This window comes from Equus asinus, chromosome 25 (genome assembly GCF_041296235.1).
Source record: "Equus asinus isolate D_3611 breed Donkey chromosome 25, EquAss-T2T_v2, whole genome shotgun sequence".
Lineage (NCBI taxonomy): Eukaryota > Metazoa > Chordata > Mammalia > Perissodactyla > Equidae > Equus > Equus asinus.
In genome coordinates this window covers 45,258,151-45,275,960 of record NC_091814.1, presented here as the reverse complement: position 1 = coordinate 45,275,960, position 17,810 = coordinate 45,258,151, and the positions used below count along the sequence as shown (strand labels likewise).

General features: G+C 44.2%; 1 long non-coding RNA gene across 1 annotated transcript; it reads right to left on the bottom strand.

Annotated features, from left to right (window-relative positions):
• Nucleotides 1–4,780: 4,780 nt before the first annotated feature.
• On the bottom strand, nucleotides 4,781–10,882 carry LOC123280879 (uncharacterized). The gene is made up of 4 exons (XR_006520150.2): nucleotides 10,800–10,882; nucleotides 9,739–9,838; nucleotides 8,967–9,113; nucleotides 4,781–4,919 (listed from the first exon to the last, which is right to left on the bottom strand). It is a non-coding gene; the product is annotated as an uncharacterized lncRNA (long non-coding RNA).
• Nucleotides 10,883–17,810: the final 6,928 nt, after the last annotated feature.

Below are 17,810 nucleotides of genomic sequence, written 5' to 3'. Positions count from 1 at the left end.
AAGAGCCATTCTGGATCAATAATGACCGATATCATAACAATGACTTAATGTTTATTGAATGCCCAATACATACTAAGCACTCATCTAATGCTTTTACACATACTATCTCATTTATTCCTCAAAACAATCCTATGGAAGTATTATTGATACCATCATCCTTACTTTTCAAATTAAAAAAACCAAGGCACAATGACATTAGGTAATTCATCTAATGTCATGCAGCTAAGGAATAGAGCTGGGGTCTTAACCCAGGCAATTTGCCTCTGGTGCCTACACACAGCCACTATGGTCTACTGCTACCATGAGTATGTTTTAATGATATGCTGTATAAAAACAAAAGTAAACAAACAAAAAAACCCCACAAACTTTGAGATATGTCTACACAACATCAGTAAACACGACAAGTATTAAAGTGTGGATACTTTAATGGTGGTGGCAGATTTATCATAATCCATTTATGTTCTTGTCTAGGCTTCTTACGACTACCAGGGAACAGTTGGCCCAGAGTTAGCAGCACAAACCCACGTACTGAAACAGGCAAAGCTAACTGGCCTACCCAGGATGGAACCCCTGACTCGGGCACTCGATCACTTGGAAATGTTTTACTTCCCAAGTTTCTGACAGATATTTACTCATGCTGTGCCTAGAAAACAAGGCTTTAAGATCACCAGCACTCCCTGTTTTGATTGCCTGCCCACGGACAAATGGCGTCTTGCCATGCCTTGCACTTGGGAACCTTCCAAAGGGGCAAAACAAAATCCAAAAGAGGCAGCCTTCCACTGAGTACTTAGAGATGGCTCAGAGCACCGGCTTTAGGTTAGCTCTGATCTCTACTACAGCCCAGCACATTTTCCATACATTGAATAGCATTCCTCTTCTGCCTGCTAACCCCAATCCACTCAAGCTTCCAGAACAGCTGTCCATATTGGTTTATCCTTCTGTGAACTCATCTAGTATTGTCAGCTCTGCATCAGAGTTTAGTGCCAGATTGTGAGCTTTATCCTGCTGCTTTGTGACGATTTCATGTGTAGTCGAGTCTCATTTGTATCAACAGGTATCTTGGAGAAAATGAGGCACACTTCTTTAGTTCCTCCACAGTACCCAGGTCAGTGATGTACTGAGCGCATGGTTCTGTTACCACTAGCAAAACATTTGCTGAACAGGATTGAAAGGAGAAGTTTCACAGAGAGCATCTTCTGGGGGAAAAAAAAAAAAAAAACCTTCAGAATACGGGAGTCTTTGTAGAAATGAGAACTCCTGAGCACAATCTGTGTGGGGGCTCCTCTGGGCCCAAACCCCACACTTAGCATGGCTCCCACTGACATGTCCTCAGATTGTGAACATCAAAAAGCTTTTAAAGAATAAGTGCCATCTAGGAAGGATATATACACTGTTATAGCTGGCCTTCCCTAGCTCAATTCTAATTAGGCTGATAGAAAACCAAGTGGAAAGTTAGATTTCCATGGGAATCTCCTCAGGAATGAAAAAAGATCAGGTTTAAGGAGTCACTCCTGGACAACAACACAAAAGGTGAGGAAAGTAGGAATGCCAAAACAAGGAAGTGAGGGAGCCAATGGAAAATGTTGTCTTATTAGGCCAACCTTTGGAGATGCCTCTTAAGTATATTTCTGAGAGGACATGAGCATGTGTAGATTAAAGCCATTGCATTTCCGCAAGCAGGCGACACCACACCATAACACCTCACCAGTTTACAATCTAAAGGAGCCAAGGACTCTCCTTGTGTTGCCTGACCTGATTTGGCATTCTAGGCCCCAATGGGATGCTGATGTCTTATTTTGAAGAAATTGCTTTTGAATTATCCACCTCATTCTGTAGAGATATTATAACCATGATTCTCGAAGAGGACTTACTGGGTTGAAGGGGCATTTGAGCATCTTCCCTTCACAAGGTTTCACAGTGGGTGGTGGAATGTCCGATCTGCTCAGCAGGGTTTACACACGCAGAGTCTCTCCTAAGTGTGCATCTGCTCAGGTCAGGGTAGGGCAGAAGGGAGAGCATCTGATTGCTTCCATCCAAGTATGTTGAGCTTGACTGTGAAACAAATGTAGGCAGTCCTGAGCCAAACACCCATCGCCGTCCAAGGCATCTGCAAACCACATTTGTTTCTTGGCTGTGATGGAAAGGGTTGGCTACCTCTGTCTTGTCTTCCTTTACCGCCCTGATCCCTCGAGCCAGAGGAAGGTGTTGCTATTGATGTCTTTCCCAGGCATGGTTTGTTGTTTTTCTTTGTAGATTTTATACATTGGCAGACAAAGGCCTTGAGTAAGGAAATGATCTTTTAGGAACAAAAAAGCTCGTTTGTATGTGATATTCAGGACACCAGGCAGAATGGTCTTTCCAGATAAAGTTGGCTGGCGATGGAAAGAGTGGCATCTACGGGTCATAAAGCACTGTGTCTGTACATATTTCCTGCCGACAGGCACTCGCTCTGCGTGCCAATCCCATGTGTTAATGTCAGCACTTCCTTCTCCATGGGCCATCCAGGTCTTTTGGCTGAATAATTCTGCCTGGGGAAGGTCCTTTGATAGAGCGAGGAAGGAAGAGTGCACTGACTTCAACACCTTCTCAAAGGATTTGACTTTTTAGTTGGCTATTTCTAAATGTTTAAGTCTTTCTACAGGCTGAGACAAGAAGGTAGAACAAAAAGAAATAAACAGAAGCCAAGTATTCATTTTTTTATTAGACTCAGAACTTAGATTTTGACTGGGTATTGAATCTAGTCCTACTGCATGTGCTTAACAAACTTTTTAGGATACAACAATACAGCCAAGAAAGTCCCAAGCCCCCTATGGTACCAGAAGTGTCACAGGATAAGTGAGCACAAATATTAGCCAAGTTCTAGAAGAGGGACATCTTGTCAAAGTGGTTTGACTGTGGATGGAGACATCTGCTCCTTTCTGTTAGCCTCGTCATATCTCCCAAACTGTTGTTTTTCTTCTAGGGCATTTCTATGATCTTTTATGTCATAAGAAAATAGATGCATGAATTGTCTTTTTAAGTCCAAACAGGAATTACCTGCCAGGAATTTGGAAAAAGAAATAGTTTGTTTTTTTGGGGGGGAAGAGCAAAGATCAGAGGAAAAGAGGGTGTTTTTGCCGCTTTTACTGACACTGTCTTTCTTATAAAGAAAAACAAAGCTAAAGAAAGATGGGAAAAGATTTTGAGCCTATCTGACCAATCTTTTCCCCAAGATAATGGGCAGCTATAAATCTTGACTTAGCAACAGGTAAAATTAGTCCAATCGCTTTCATTGATTTGCACAAGTAGTGTAACATTACTATCAGCGATTTTGGAAATTACCATTTCGGTTTGCATGTTTTATAACTTTAGGTTAGGTTTTTTTAAATAAAATGTAGGGCAACAAGAGGAAATGGAAAGTGTATGCTTCCATTCTTAAGTGAAATCAGTGGGAATCTTAAATAACATTTATTAAAAGTATGGTGCATTGGAAAAAAGTATATCTTTGGAGCTCGTCTGTGTTGCTATCCTTGGGGTCTACAACTCAGAGCTGCTGCAGTCTAAAATATTTCATAATTCTGAGGCTAAAAGGACAGAGTATTCAGTCTGAAGTAGAGGATTCTGAAGAAAGACTTGAGTTGCTTTCAATTATAAGGACGTTATTACATGAGGGATGGTGACCATATGTGCTTTATTCCTAATAAAAAAAAACTGAATAAAGAAAAGCTATAGTTAGACGCACAAGAACTGTGAGGCTTATTAAAAATGAGAGAGAATGAGGGGTATTTTCTTGTCTCCCTTCTAAAACAGATTTTTAGATGAGAAGACACTCATAGACCAGAGGGTAGGGAGAAACCAGGTCTTCCAACTCACAAAGTCTAAGTAACCAAAAAAAAAAAAAAAAAGAAAGAAAGAAAAGAAGACATAGGTTCACAAATTTTGGGGTCAGAAAAAGTCACCTGGGGGGTTTGCTTAAAATACAGATCCTGTGGCCCATTTCCAGAGACGGTGATACAGTGGATTTCGGGTGGTATCTGGAAATCTGTATTGATTTTGAAACATGTCAACGCTTGAGAAGCACAAAGACAGCGCTGGGCTGCTGACTTCGATGGAGGAACTGGGGTTTCTCCCCAGTCTGCTGCTAATTCATTAAATGATCCTGTCAAGCTGCAGCTTCCTTGCCTGAAAAATTCATACTTCATTTGTTCCTTCTATCTTATGAGACAAGAGCCGCAGAAGGTTGTGTAAGGTAGTAAAGCACTTTCCAAATCTGATGGCATATTCTATTTATCAATTTTTACATCCCTCATTAATCACTCTCTCAAATTAATCAGGGAAGGGCTTCTCTTCTCCCTGCTAATTCTGCACATGGAATTTCGAACCCGCAGATGTTAATTAGGAGCCTGCCCTGTGTACAGACTTGTAGAACCCACTTCTGCTATCTCCCACCTCTGTGATCTTAGGCAAATTATTCAAATTATCTGAGTTTCTATATCCTCGTTTGTGAAATGGGGATGCTTTTCCCCGCCTCCCTGGTTGCCGTGAGGAGAAAATCTGTAAAGTTCCTGCTACCTCACAGGAGGCTGGTTCTTCCCACCTGTGGATCCTGTCCCTCCGCTTTCACCATGTCCTTGTCCTCCAATTGACAATGACTGTCTTGTGACAGAGACTGAAGTCTCCATTGTTGTCTTTGGCAAAAATCAGGTTAGTAGACGTTTGCCCAGAATGAACAGAAATAAGCTTTTTATTTTCTCGAAAATCTCAACAGATTTCTCATTAAAAAGAATATATACATACATGTCTCCAGAAATGAGGCAGTGGTGCCTGTTCCTGGGTGTGTGGCCAGGGACACAGAATTCCCTTGGTGCTTCTGCAAACTCAGCTTTATTGAGCACTCAGGGCCCTTCAGCAAACAGAACACATGGAATTTCCAGAGGCTCCTGTGATGACGTGAAAAAAGCAAACAAAAGAACATTCAGTGGGGTCTTTTCTGGCCTCAGTTCTGGCACATTTTCCGCACTCATTCTGCTAAGAAGGGACTTAGGGGAGGAAATTATTTGTGAAGCTGCAAAGTCAGACGGGAGAACTGACCCATGTTTTGGGTGGAACTCTAAAAAATAAAGTTATGGAACATTTCATCCATAAAAATCTCTGACATCGAATGAGAGAAAATACGGCAGGTGACTTTGGGCACATGGGTTTTTTGTTTTTTTCCTTGGGGAGTCCTTGTTATTTCAAATACCTTGGTAGATCTGTAACCTGTTGTTGGTATAACTGCAGTTCTCAAAGAGCTTAAAACACCCAACTAGAAATTGCCTACTATTTCATTTTACTGCAGACAAGCTCAACACGATGGGGGAAATGTCCTTGAACCTTACAACTTGAGAGTGTCTTTGTAGGATGTGGTGGCATTGCCATCTGACAATCGACTGAATATGTGAGCAGTTGCTTTTGAAGCTACCCTCATAACCCAAATGCTTAGTGGGAGAAGAGGTCCTGGGGCAGAGGCTGCCAGTCACTTCCCCAAGTCTACGGGTGTGACAAGTAATCAGACTGAAGCCCAAGCTCTCCCAGGTGACACATGAGGCCTTTCCTGATATGCCACCGGATCACCTTTCCATCTTATCCTTTTCTTCCTGTCCCACTCCTGCACAACTCACTGCACCCCTCACTCATCAAATGCAGTTGTGTGTGGTCACAGGAGGGCACCACACTGTCCCCCTCCATCCACTCGCCTAGCCAACACTTGCTTCTCTTTCAAATCTAACCTCTCACTTTACTTTTTCCCTGAAACCTCCCTAACTGTCCCACCTCCCACCCCTCAAACTCTCAAACAGGAGAAGAACCTCTCCTCTGTGCTGCACCGAAACACTTCATTCACAGATGCATTTGTTTATATTCATGTCTTCTTTCTCCCCTGCTACACTGGGAGCTCCTGAAGACAGAGTTGATGCTTTAGTCATCCCTGTTCCTAGAACTAGTGCTTGTTCAAAAGGGCTCAATAAATGTTAACTGGCTGACTCACTGGATGAATCATTGAATGAATCCTTTGAAGCAGCTTCTTGAAAGTAAAAATCCCACCCTCCTCTCCCCCGATCCCTCACAACTATATTTTGGGAGATGGAGCTATAGTACTTTCCATTTTCCTAGAACCAAGAGATATTTGGGGTGAGAAGCATGGCTGACAGGTGATCTTTTGAGTTTGTCTAAGCTAAATACTCTAATCCCATCCCCCACCCACAGATACAGGGTACTACAGACTGAATGTTGGCGTCCTGCTCAAAATTCACAGTTGAAGCCCTAATCCCCAAAGTGATGGTATTTGGAGATAAGGCCTTTGGAAGATACGTTAGGGTCAGGTTAGGTTATGAGAGTAGTGTCCTTGTGATGGGATTAAGGCCCTTATAAAAAGAGGAATGGACATGAGTCCTTTGTCTGCATGTGAGGATACAGCAAGAAAGTGGCCATCTGCAAGAGAGCCCTCGCCAACCAGGAGCAGCCAGCACCCCAGTCTCGGACTTCCCAGCCTCCAGCACTGGGAGAAACAAATTTCTGTTGTTGAAGCCACGCAGTCGATGGCATTTTATTGTAGCAGGCTGAGCAGACTAAGACAGAAGTTGGTACTGACCGTGGGGTGCTGCTCTAACAAATACCTAAAAATGTGGAAGTGGCTTTGGACCTGGGTAATGGGCAGAGGCTTGAAGAGTTTTGAGGCGCTTGCTAGAAAGAGCTGATATTGTCATGAAAGGGCTGTTTAAGGTGGTTCTGGTGACAGCGCAGACAGTGTGGGAACAACTGGCTCGGCCATTGTCCTGCGAGGGCTTTGGGATCTGCTCACAACTAAACTTCCCGTACGTGGAGGACCTTTATCTGTCTGTAGCACAGGCAACGGTGGCAGGGCAGAAGACTTGGATCCTCCTTGCACTGGTGGCAAAACCTGGCTTGTAAGTGCCGGCTTGGAAAGGGGGAAAGCATTCTGGAAAGCCGAGCTGGAGTCTTTTGCAGTTTGGAAAATAGAAAATTTAAAATGGAGAGAGAAATTTCCTGGGTAAAGGAATCCTGTAAGAGATAAAGTGGGGGAAATTGAGAGAGAGCAGGTAAAGGAGCTTGTTTGAAGTTTAAAGGAGAGGAACGTTGTTGCATGGTGTATTTAAGAGTTGTCAGAGAGGGGGGGGGGTGGGGGCTGCCCAGTGGCACAGTGGTTAAATGCGCAAGTTCTGCTTCAGCGGCCCGGGGTTCATGGGTTCGGATCTCGGGTACGGACATAGCACCACTCGGCAAGCCATGCTGTCGCAGGCGTCCCACATATAAAGTAGAGGAAGATGGGCATGGATGTTAGCTCAGGGCCAGTCTTCCTCAGCAAAACGAGGAGGATTGGCAGCAGTTAGCTCAGGGCTAATCTTCCTCAAAATAAAAAAAAATTGTCAGAGAAAATGGCTCAGGCCCCCTGCCACTAGGTGAGGGACTGGGAACTCCCTTGCTAGTCTTTCCTGTCACCAAATCCCACCGTGCAACTTGTTGTACTACTTGTGCTGATCCACCAAGTGTTTGCTCTCTATTTGTGGTGCATTCAGCATTGTGCTGAGCCTTATGTCCCACATAGACAATGCAGGGGACACAGCTGTGTACCCAAGTTGTTTACAGCCTCACAGAGGAAACGAGGTTCACTTGTGTGCAGATGGCATGAAAACAGGACACAATGCTAGACGGTACAAAGGGCTCGAGACAGGGCTTCTTTGCTGCATATTAGAATCACTGGGGGAACTTTTAAAAATCTTGAGGGGCTGGCCCAGTGGTGTCGTAGTTAATTTTGTGCACCCTGCTTTGGTGGCCCGGGGTTTAAGGGTTCAGATCCCGGGTGTGGACCTATGCACCACTCATCAAGCCATGCTGTGGTGGCATCCCACATATAAAATAGAGGAAGATTGGCAACAGATCTTAGCTCAGGGCCAATTTTCCTTACCAAAAAAAACACAAAAAACAAAAAAAAAAACTTGAGCCCAGGCCATACCCCATATAAATGAAATCAGAGTCCCTGGGAGTGGGACCCAGATGTTTGTAGATTTAGTTTCCCAGATGATTCCAATGTCCAGCCAGGTCTGAGAAACCATGCTGAAGAATGAGCATTAGCTGTAACTGAAAAAAATCTGAGCCATTCATTCACTAGCTCTGTGACCTTGGGTCAGCCAATGAACATCTTGAGGCCTGGTCATTCCAGAGACTTTTGTTAGTCCTATGAGGGGCATTTTATATCTGCATGATTAGCATAATGACTGACACATAGAAGGTACCCAATAAAGATGTATTCATTTGAACCAATAGTATACGTGGACTTATTTAATAAGCTTGAAAATGTAGTTATTAATAATAGCACTATTTGCAAAAGATAGTTTAGTGATAATATCTGTAATAATGGCTGTGGTAATTCAGGTTCCAAGGTGCACAGTAGAGAGAGCCCCAGTATTTACCTTGGTGGCTGTACATAACGGTGCTCCACACTGTGTGTTAGATTGACAAGTGCCTTGGGTGCATTGGAAGAATCAAGAGCAAAGCTTTTTAGTTCACCTTGGGAAACTGCCTCTTCATCGCTCTGGTCTCTGTCCATCTGTCCATGTACCACTGAGATGCCAAGCACTAAGTCACATGGCAGAGGTTGAGAAAAGTACAGAGAATGAGAGAGGGAGAGGAGGAAGGAAAAGGAGCGATGGGAGGAGGAGATAAGAAGTCTTGGGAAAGAAGGAATGATGGGAAGGGATGTAGCCGAGGTTGGGAGTGTGGAGAGTGACTGAAGAGACAGTGCAACACTGCATGGGCCCAATGGTTCAAAGGGATGAGATGACAGTCAAGGTTTTGTTTTATGATGATGTGGAGGTCCCATGAGATGGAGGCAGAGAAGAGTGGGGGTTGGACTTGTAAATGGAGCTGATAAACCATAAGAATTCAGAGAACAAGGATATGGAGCCCATCAAGAGCATGTCAGGTTTTACCTTGCCGACGCTCTGAAGGTCTGAAGGTTGTTAAATTGCCTCCCATTCCTGAAAGAGCCCAGGCAGGCAGCTCCCTCTGGGACTCCCATTAACCCTCGTGCTCCACTGCCAGAAACATGAGCTCATTCCGCTTGTCCGTCTGCAGTCCTAGCAAGCACGATCAAACTTTATGAGGCTTGTTACAAGCAAATTACATGGGAAGCTGCAAAGGATTGGAAGGAGGTGGATAGTGGCGGGGGGCCAAGCACACTATCGGGAAAGGGGAGCAGGGGTGGGGATGCTATGCACAGCCCAGACTTGGAAGGCATCAGAGCCCATCACCAAGCAGCTGGCAGCTCCCGCCTCCGGGGCCCACCAATTTTCCAAATGATGACTTGAGTGTTCACACCTGCACTGGCTGGGACCGGGGGCCCTCCCTCTGCAGAATTAATGGAGCGAGCAGAACCCAGGAATGCTTTTGGCCACAACAACCATTTCTCTCCTCCTTGGCCCCACCTTCTCTACTGGCAAAGCAGGTTTCTCTCCAGCTCCATGTCAGCTTCTCCTTCAGGCCTCTCTGCTGCTGAGGTGTGCAGATGCCCCTGGCTAGGCGTCCTCAGAGAGGCTAGATCCAAGGCACAAAAGAATCCCAGGACTTTTTCCCCTTGGATGGGCAGCTGGGCTCACCTTCTTATTGGCTTCCTCCTCCCCTTCCTAACATATAGACCCAAAACTATTTGCGACGCGACTTTTTTTGTTCCTACATAACACAAGTTTGGACAATTCTTTTTACCTTTTTTGGCTTCCCCTGGTGCATTCTGCTGGAAAGAGCCTGGGTACAGAATAACTGGGAATATCCCAGGAACTGGGATTCCCGTGGCTCGGTGTAGCTCCTACAGAGAGAAGCACAAAATTCATGTAGATCATTTTGTTTGAACTCTTTCCCATAGCAATTGCTACTGGGAGAGTCCCCCTAACCAAGGCTCGGCTCTCTTCAGTGCTGCATACTTGTGTGCACGCACACACACACACACACACACGCGTGTCCACATGCTTACTCAGAAACTTGCTGAAGCAGAACCAAATCAGGGTATGCAAACAGGCCTTATGGTTTTGGACAATTTAGGAGATGGATGCAGGGTAGGTTCAACTGGGGAGAGGTCTGGAGAGATGCCTTAGACCAATCTGAATGCAGAAAACCAAGGAAGCACAGGAAAGATGCCATGTGAATGTCGTTACATAAATTTTCTCTCCCAGCACAGCCCGAGGTGGTTAGATGCTGTTTCCATCCAATGGGAGCTCCTTAAGCTCTCCCACTAAGGCTGGAAAAACATTCACTTAACAGGCTTGTCCAAACAATTCCCTTTTTAATTCAGACATGATGAACTGCAGGAGGAAAGCAGAGCCCCAGGGCTGTCCACCTGAATACCATCACTCCTGACAGGGCACAGAGCCACACGTTCACCTCAGCAGTCCATTAAAAAGCCTGATGGGGAAACTGTGTTTATGGTCAGGTTACAGAAACAGGAGGGAAGCAATTAATGCCTTCCCCATTGCCCCTGTCCTTCTATTTTCTGTTCTTTCCAGCACGCACACAACATGCTCACACAGACTCGGCGCCATCTCTTGCCTTCGCTTAAATGCTTTCTTGCAAACTCTTTCTCTGACACCCACCCACCTTGCGTGTGCTCCCTTAAACGATGGCTCTATCAGTACACTTGCAGGAGAAACATGTTCACATGCGTACTACGCGCTCATATGCCCTCTCAGATCACAGCTACACCCACAGCCTCTTTCTTCTTTCCATCCACACTCTCTCCAAACACATTCATTTTGCTCTTTCATCTCTCTGACCTTGAACTTGCTCCCATCTTCCTTTCTCAGTCAGTCTTTCAGGAAAACATCTCTGCCTCTCCACCTTCCCCTGACCACCCCCCATCGCTCTTCTCTCTCTCCACCTCTCAGCGGCCAAATCAGCAACCCCAATTCCTGGCTGTCACAGGAAGCTTTCACACGAGGGAACCTTATCATTATTTTATTGCTCCGTCTCTCTGTCAATATATTCCTGTCCTTCCAGCTGAACTAGATTCCCCTGAGTTAAAAACTCGACTTCGGGTTATGTAACAAGCTCCTTGGGGAACACATGAGGTTTCAGCCCGGCACTTAGAAGGAAAGCAAACTGCCAAAATAAAAAAAGCTATTTTAAAAAATGGCTAGTTTACACAGGAACCTAATTAAAGAAAGATCTAGTTGGTGGAAAGTAGCGGGAATAAAGGCAATTCTGGGCTGGGAAATGTTCGTTTCTTGTCCAACAGCCATTTTGCAAGCGTTAACAGGATCAAAAATGCTACCGGGGAAAACACGCATCTGAAGCGCGCCTCCTGAGTCCGGCGACCGGATCAAAGATGGCAGTGCCAGTGCAGGAGCACCAAGTGTATGCCACGGGCATGAGAATTAGCCGTAGACTAGCTATGCCACGTGATAAGGAGCTCACTTCAGTGATGAAGCTTCATAACATCACACACCACACTGTAATTAATACATATCCCATTATTCAAATATGGCTGTGCTGTGCTTATAGTTTCTTTATAAAAGATGGCAATCACTGTAACACATTTCACACATATTTCCATATATAACTTTTTTTCCTGTGATATTTCAGAAAGTTGGATGTAGTCCCCATGTGATTGCTCAAATGAAAATCTCATGTACATTGAGTTCCACTGGCAGGCTGGCTTCCAAAAAGAGCAGCACGGCTGTGCAAGGAGTGGTGCAGGCAGCCGAGGGGCAGAGGAGAGCCGGGGAGAGGACGCGGAAGGCCTTTCCCTACCTGCCTTTGCAGCGATGGCCCTCAAGGTACCAGAAAAGACACACAATAATAGATAATTGCTAAGCGCTTCTTTTCGGGGAAATGTAGACTACTAAATCGAAGTGACAGGCCAGCGTTTAAGACACTGTCTAGTGCAGGGGTCAGCAGATAGTAAATCTTCCAGTAAAGGGGCAGATGGTAAATTTTTGTCTTTAGGGGCTGTATGGTCTCTGTCACACCTGCTGGACTCTGCCATTGAAGCAGGACAGCATTAGCAGGCAATAACCAATGGGCAAAGCTGTGTTCCAATAAAACTTTATTTATGGGCACTGATATTTGTATTTCATATAATTTTCTTATGGCACAAAATGTTATTCTTCTGTTGATTTTTTCACCCACTTGAATCTACAGAAACAATTCATAGCTCGTACACTGTACAAAAACACGTGGCGGGCTGCATTTAGCCTGGGGGCAGTAGTTTGCAGACCCTGATGATGCGTGTTTTATCGCAGACATTTACTGACTGTGTCAGTCCCTCCCCGCCCTGCCCTCTCCACTTTGCCCCTCTCCACCTGCTTCCCTCTCTTTCCTCCTCCACCTCCCAGCTTCAGCCTAAACCACCTCCAGGAGTTATCAAGCACTCACTGGTATGCCAGATACACTCTCTCTGTGTCTGTGGCGTCCTTGTTTTGTTTGTGTTGTCGTTTAGAGTGGGGATTTCTGTTGGTTTCTCTAGAAAATGCCACTGAAGAAATGCCTTTCTGGACACCCTCGTCAGAAGCTGCTTCTTGCTTCCAGGCAACAGCAGCCCTTGATTCCTGTTCAGGAGTAGGGAGGGAGCACGAGTCTTTCGGTGACTGGTACCTCCGCATGGGCAGTGTTTCTTTGCATGTTCCCACAACACAAGAAGAGTTGGCCTTGTGGAGATGTATGGAGGGGAAAGGGGACTTGATCAGCCATTTGAGCCCCTGAATAGGTGCTCACAAAGCATAGGTACTAACACCCCATTTACTAGTTCCCTGCTGGGGCATCTCCAGAGTCCACTTTGACATTCATTCTGCACTTGCGAGCGAGAGGCGAAAGGGAGACATTCAGAGGCTGGCTGCATGTCTATCTCTGATTTTCTCATCCATGAGCCCAGAGCTGGAATTGGAAGTGGACCTCCAAGGATGCTGCCTATGAATATTGCATGGGGTACAACTTTGCCTCAGGCCAGCCCTGACTTCTACAGGCTATAAGCATTTACCAGAGCTAAGTGACATGCGAGGGGCCAAGTGGAGGGTTATATTACCCCCACTTTGCAGAGAGGGACACTGAGGTTCAAAGTCAAGAATTAATATGCTCACAATAGGAACGTGAGATCCAGCTGCAGCAGAAAATCAAAAAGACTTCTCTCTATTACCAGCCTTTTGTTCCTATTACAGGAGCCCCGTGTGAGTATGTCTTACTTTGTTTGTCCTTGGTGGGCATCCTTGGGATTCTATAGCCACAACATTTGCCAAAATGCTACATTAATGTCATATTCTAAGCATCCCCCACTTCCACCTCCAGTTTCTGAGGGTGGGAGAAGTTAGACTCGATCTAAAACAGGCAAAACTACAGAAGCACAGACAAGTACACACTGTAAACACAAATGTAAAGGCTTATTCTCCCTCTGGTGCTGTCCTTCTCCACTGATCCATGCTCCTGCTGTACGAGCCACACCTGCAAAGAAACCAATCCGCAAAAGGTTTCTGAGAGCTGGTGAAAGTTTGAACATGTCTCTAGCATTTGAAATCTCTCTGCCAGTCTGATACCACTGCCAGCCCACACTCTCCCTCCAACTAGTTATTTTTAACCACAGCAAAACAACAGCAGCATAGCTGTGGGGATGGGCAGCCATGAAGAGCTGTACCAATCACCAAACGTCCCTTCTCCCTGCAAGCAGGCAAGCAAAGCATCCTTTCTTTGCACAGAGAACTCATCCCTCCAGGGGCCTAGAATCCATATCAGTATTAAACAATTGGTCAAGTCTACTAGAACTGTTGGAAAAACAATAATGACTTGCTTCTCTGCATTGCAATTGCAAAGAGGTCAGGACAGATTTAATAAAAGCTCGCATTGCGTGGGCAAAAGGCAGGAATCAATATAAAAAATAAAATTGATATGTGGAAAGGGATAATGATCAGCCAGCATCTAGTTACTCTGAATCAAAATACACGATCATATGAAGAGCAGCTCAGACTGCCAAGGCACATTCGAGGGCCCCTGTAGGAGTCTGTAACCATATTCCTCTAAAGTATGAGTTATATATTAAGCAAAAGGTCCCATATGTTTCACGAACCAAGCTACCAAGGCCAACTGTCGACCTTGTGTGCTTTCCTTTAGAAAGAGCCAGAATGTATGATCGCCTCACAGGCCCAGTATTTAAGACACTGAGGAGGGAAGATGGATCTACCCAAATCACAGCTTAAAAGATAGGCCTTGCAAGCCCAACTGAACAGAATTATGCCTGAGCAAGTCTTTAAAGAAATGTTTCCAACATTTAAGACCCAAGGGAGAATACTTCGTAATCTCCTCGTGGTAACTATTTCAACTGATTCCAGCCCTTCAGAGGCAGTAAGGAAGAAAGTGTTGGCATGAACTCCCAGGCAGCCAGGGTCGCCCGGCACTGTGACCCAGGAAGAATGTATTTCTGCTTACTGAGGATATATCGCACCTTCATAAACGCATGTGTGCATTCCTCCCTTCAGCAAACATTTATCTGAATGCCTACTTTGTGCCAAGCTCTATAGTAGGTGCTAGGGAGACCCCCCCAAAATAAGTAAATAAGTAAACTGACATGAAAATGATAGATTGCAACACAAATTAGATAATACCTATAAAAGATATATGAAAGAAATAGTTACTACTTGTGCCAAGCCACTAGGTGAGTTAGAGTCAGATTATTTTGATTATTTATACACAATAAATATTCTCAGAGGAGATAATATTTGTTTTCCAAAAAGGCATCCGGGGTTGCGAGCGTCCCAGGCAGCAGAGGCAGCACGCACAAAGGCACAGAGATGTGAGAAGGCAGGGTGTTTGCAGGCCACCGCTAGTAAATCAGAAGCTTCTTGAAGAACTGCAAAGGGAGAATCTCCCCTAAACAGCACTTCCCACTAAGGAGATGAGAAGTGATTCTTCAAGCCCTGATTGCTTTTTTCCAGGGGAGGCATGGACATCCTAGCTGAAGAACCGTGTGTAACCTCTCCACACCCCTCTTCCCTTACGTGTTGTGCATCCTTACCGTGCCAATGATCCGTCCTCACAGGAGTGACAGCTTGCACTTTAGTTCTCCAGCCTGCAGGCAGAGGCAGGCTGAGAGGTGCTGCTGCCAGGTGGCCTCCCCTTATCCCCTGGACCAGTCAGGAGTAAACACACTCTGAGGGGCTGGGGTCCAAGCATATTTCCCTGCTGCTAGGTTTATGGATTGAAAGCAAATAATAATAATTGCCACACATTTATTGATCATTTACTCCATGCCAACATGGTATTAAATATTTTATATGGATTGTTTCATTCATTCCTCACAACATCCCAAGAGAGAGACCAAAAATGGAACAGGCTTTAACAGAGAAAAGGGGAGGTACCTGGGACTGTATGTTTCAGTAACTAGAAGTACTTCGAGGAGTAGATCCTGATGGAGAGAAATAAGACTGAAGTGTGGGTTTTTAAATAGTGATCTTGAGTACTTACTAAAGTACTTAAAGAAGTTAATCTCCTTGAGCCTCAATTTGCCAATCTGTGAAATGTAAGGCTAGAAATAATGTGTACATATCATATGGAACAGTATGTGGCAGAGACATGGTTCTCAATAAACAATAGTATTAAATTATTGTTGTTGTTGTTATTAATTGTCCTTGACCCATCCCCTGCTTTATTATACAAATTTTAACTCAAATATTCTGTGAGAGGGTATCGCAAAAATTATCCAATCACCAGTTTAATTTCTCTTTTTATAGTTATATAGATAATTGCAATTCCAGACCAGAAATACATATGCTTTCAAATTATCTTTTAAAATAACTTGTTGCAAGCATATATAAATTCACTCCACGTAAAATATTCTTTCAATTGACTTAGAGATTGAAGGCAGACTTGTTAGAGGGAAAAAAAAATCTATAAAGGCTGCATTCATTCATCCACCAGATATTTATGGAGGAACGTTTCCAGAATCAATGCAAAGAGCAATAATTGCTCTAAGAGCTATGAGTAAAATGCTGCGGGATTATAAACGGAAAAATACAATAAAGTTCATCAATTAAAAAATTAAGTGTGAATTCAAAAGTGGGACCATTCCATTCCAACACAATGTGAGGGTGGGAGGAAGAGAAATGAATGATAGGGAGGAAAGCATAGCATAACGAGAGGCTCTGGGAAGGAAGCAGCCTTCTAGTGGAATCTTAAAGGAGAAGTTGGATTTTGACATGGAGAGCAAGGGTCTTCTAGACAAAAAGATGGAGACTGAAAAATTCTATGCGCCTGTGGGAGGCAACAAATGAGTCTGTTTTGATGGGGAAAATGTAATATAAAAGTGAATATTTGATTTAATATTGGAAAAGGAGATAGTACAGGCCTCATATATGACCTGAGCATTTCAAACCTTATTGTTAGGTAGTGAATGTCCTTAAAATCCTTGGTAGAGGAGAGAGAGATGATCAGAAGTGGGCATTTTGTAACTCAGGCATGTGTGTAGCCTGTGTTGGTGGCAATGGAGACAGACAGACCAGTTAGGAGGCTAGGTGATGATTTGGTGAGAGGAGAACGATAATCAACTAGTGGGGAGAGAGTGGGATGGGAAAGGATGAGAAAGAGTTAGCTGAAGGACAGTTAACTCATTGGATGTGGTGGGCCAAGGAGGGAGAAGTCAAAGATGACTCTGAGGCTTTAGCTCCAAACGCCTAAGAAAATCTCATAGTAACCTGAATAAGGAACACAGAACAAAGGGCAGACTTCTCGAGAAGAATTGATATGCTTAGTTTGGGATGCATGGAGATGCCCATCATGCAAAACAACAACAACAACAAAACCTTTAGTTTAGAAAAAAGTTTGACCCTGGAAGTTGAGAAAGATAGAGTTCTATATAAAGTAATGGTTGATGGCCTTGAGAAAGCTTCAGATTACTAAGGAAGAAAAGAAAGAAAAGAAAAGGAGACAAGGTCAGGCTTTTGAGGGCAGGATCTAATTTTACGGTGGTAGGAGTAAAATGACATCCAGAGAAAGGGCAGTCTGAGAGGTAGGAAGGAAATAAAACTGGTCCAATGTCTCTAAAGTCTTTGAAAATGAGGAAGGTAGAGATACCTTATAGACCAAGATCTTAGAGAAAGCTGTGCTTTTGCCAACGCTGTTTCTCTGTCTGGAATGCGTACTCCACCCCACCCCTCTCCATCTAGCCAATTCCAGTTCATCCCTGAGTCTCACTGTAAATGCCACCTCCTCTGCAAAGCCATCCTAAGCCATGTCCTAAGCAAAGTTAGTCTTGTTTTCTCTCACAGGAATTCTCAGTCTACATTGTCATTGCTTCTAGTCATGTGGTCACATGGTAGGCACCCTCTAAATGCTTGTTGATGGGTGCCAGGCGTAAGAGAAGGAGCTAGTCTTGGTCAGCAGGAATTGTACTTTTCTTCTAAGACAGGAGAGAAGGGAGGAAATCTAGACTCAGTATCTAGGACATACAGGCTTTCCAAGGGCTTCAAAAATATATGAGACCAAAAAACAAATTTATAAAATATGAAAAGAAAACTGAGAGCAAAAAAGTAAATGTTTAAATATCTGCAAAAGTTATATTAAATAGTCGACTGTAATTTGTCTTCTATTATTATGTGTAAATATGATTTAACGTGGGATGTAGCTGCATTAAATACATACATAATACACAAACAGGTTTGATGTGGTTTGAGGTGATGCATCCAACAGTCTGCACGCCCAGAACCTGGGAAGACCTTCAACCATCCATCTGGAGAGACCACGGGAGGAATTTTGAAGTGGAGAGGAGGAAGGTAACAGTGCATGCTTCATAAGCCCTCTATGCTGGC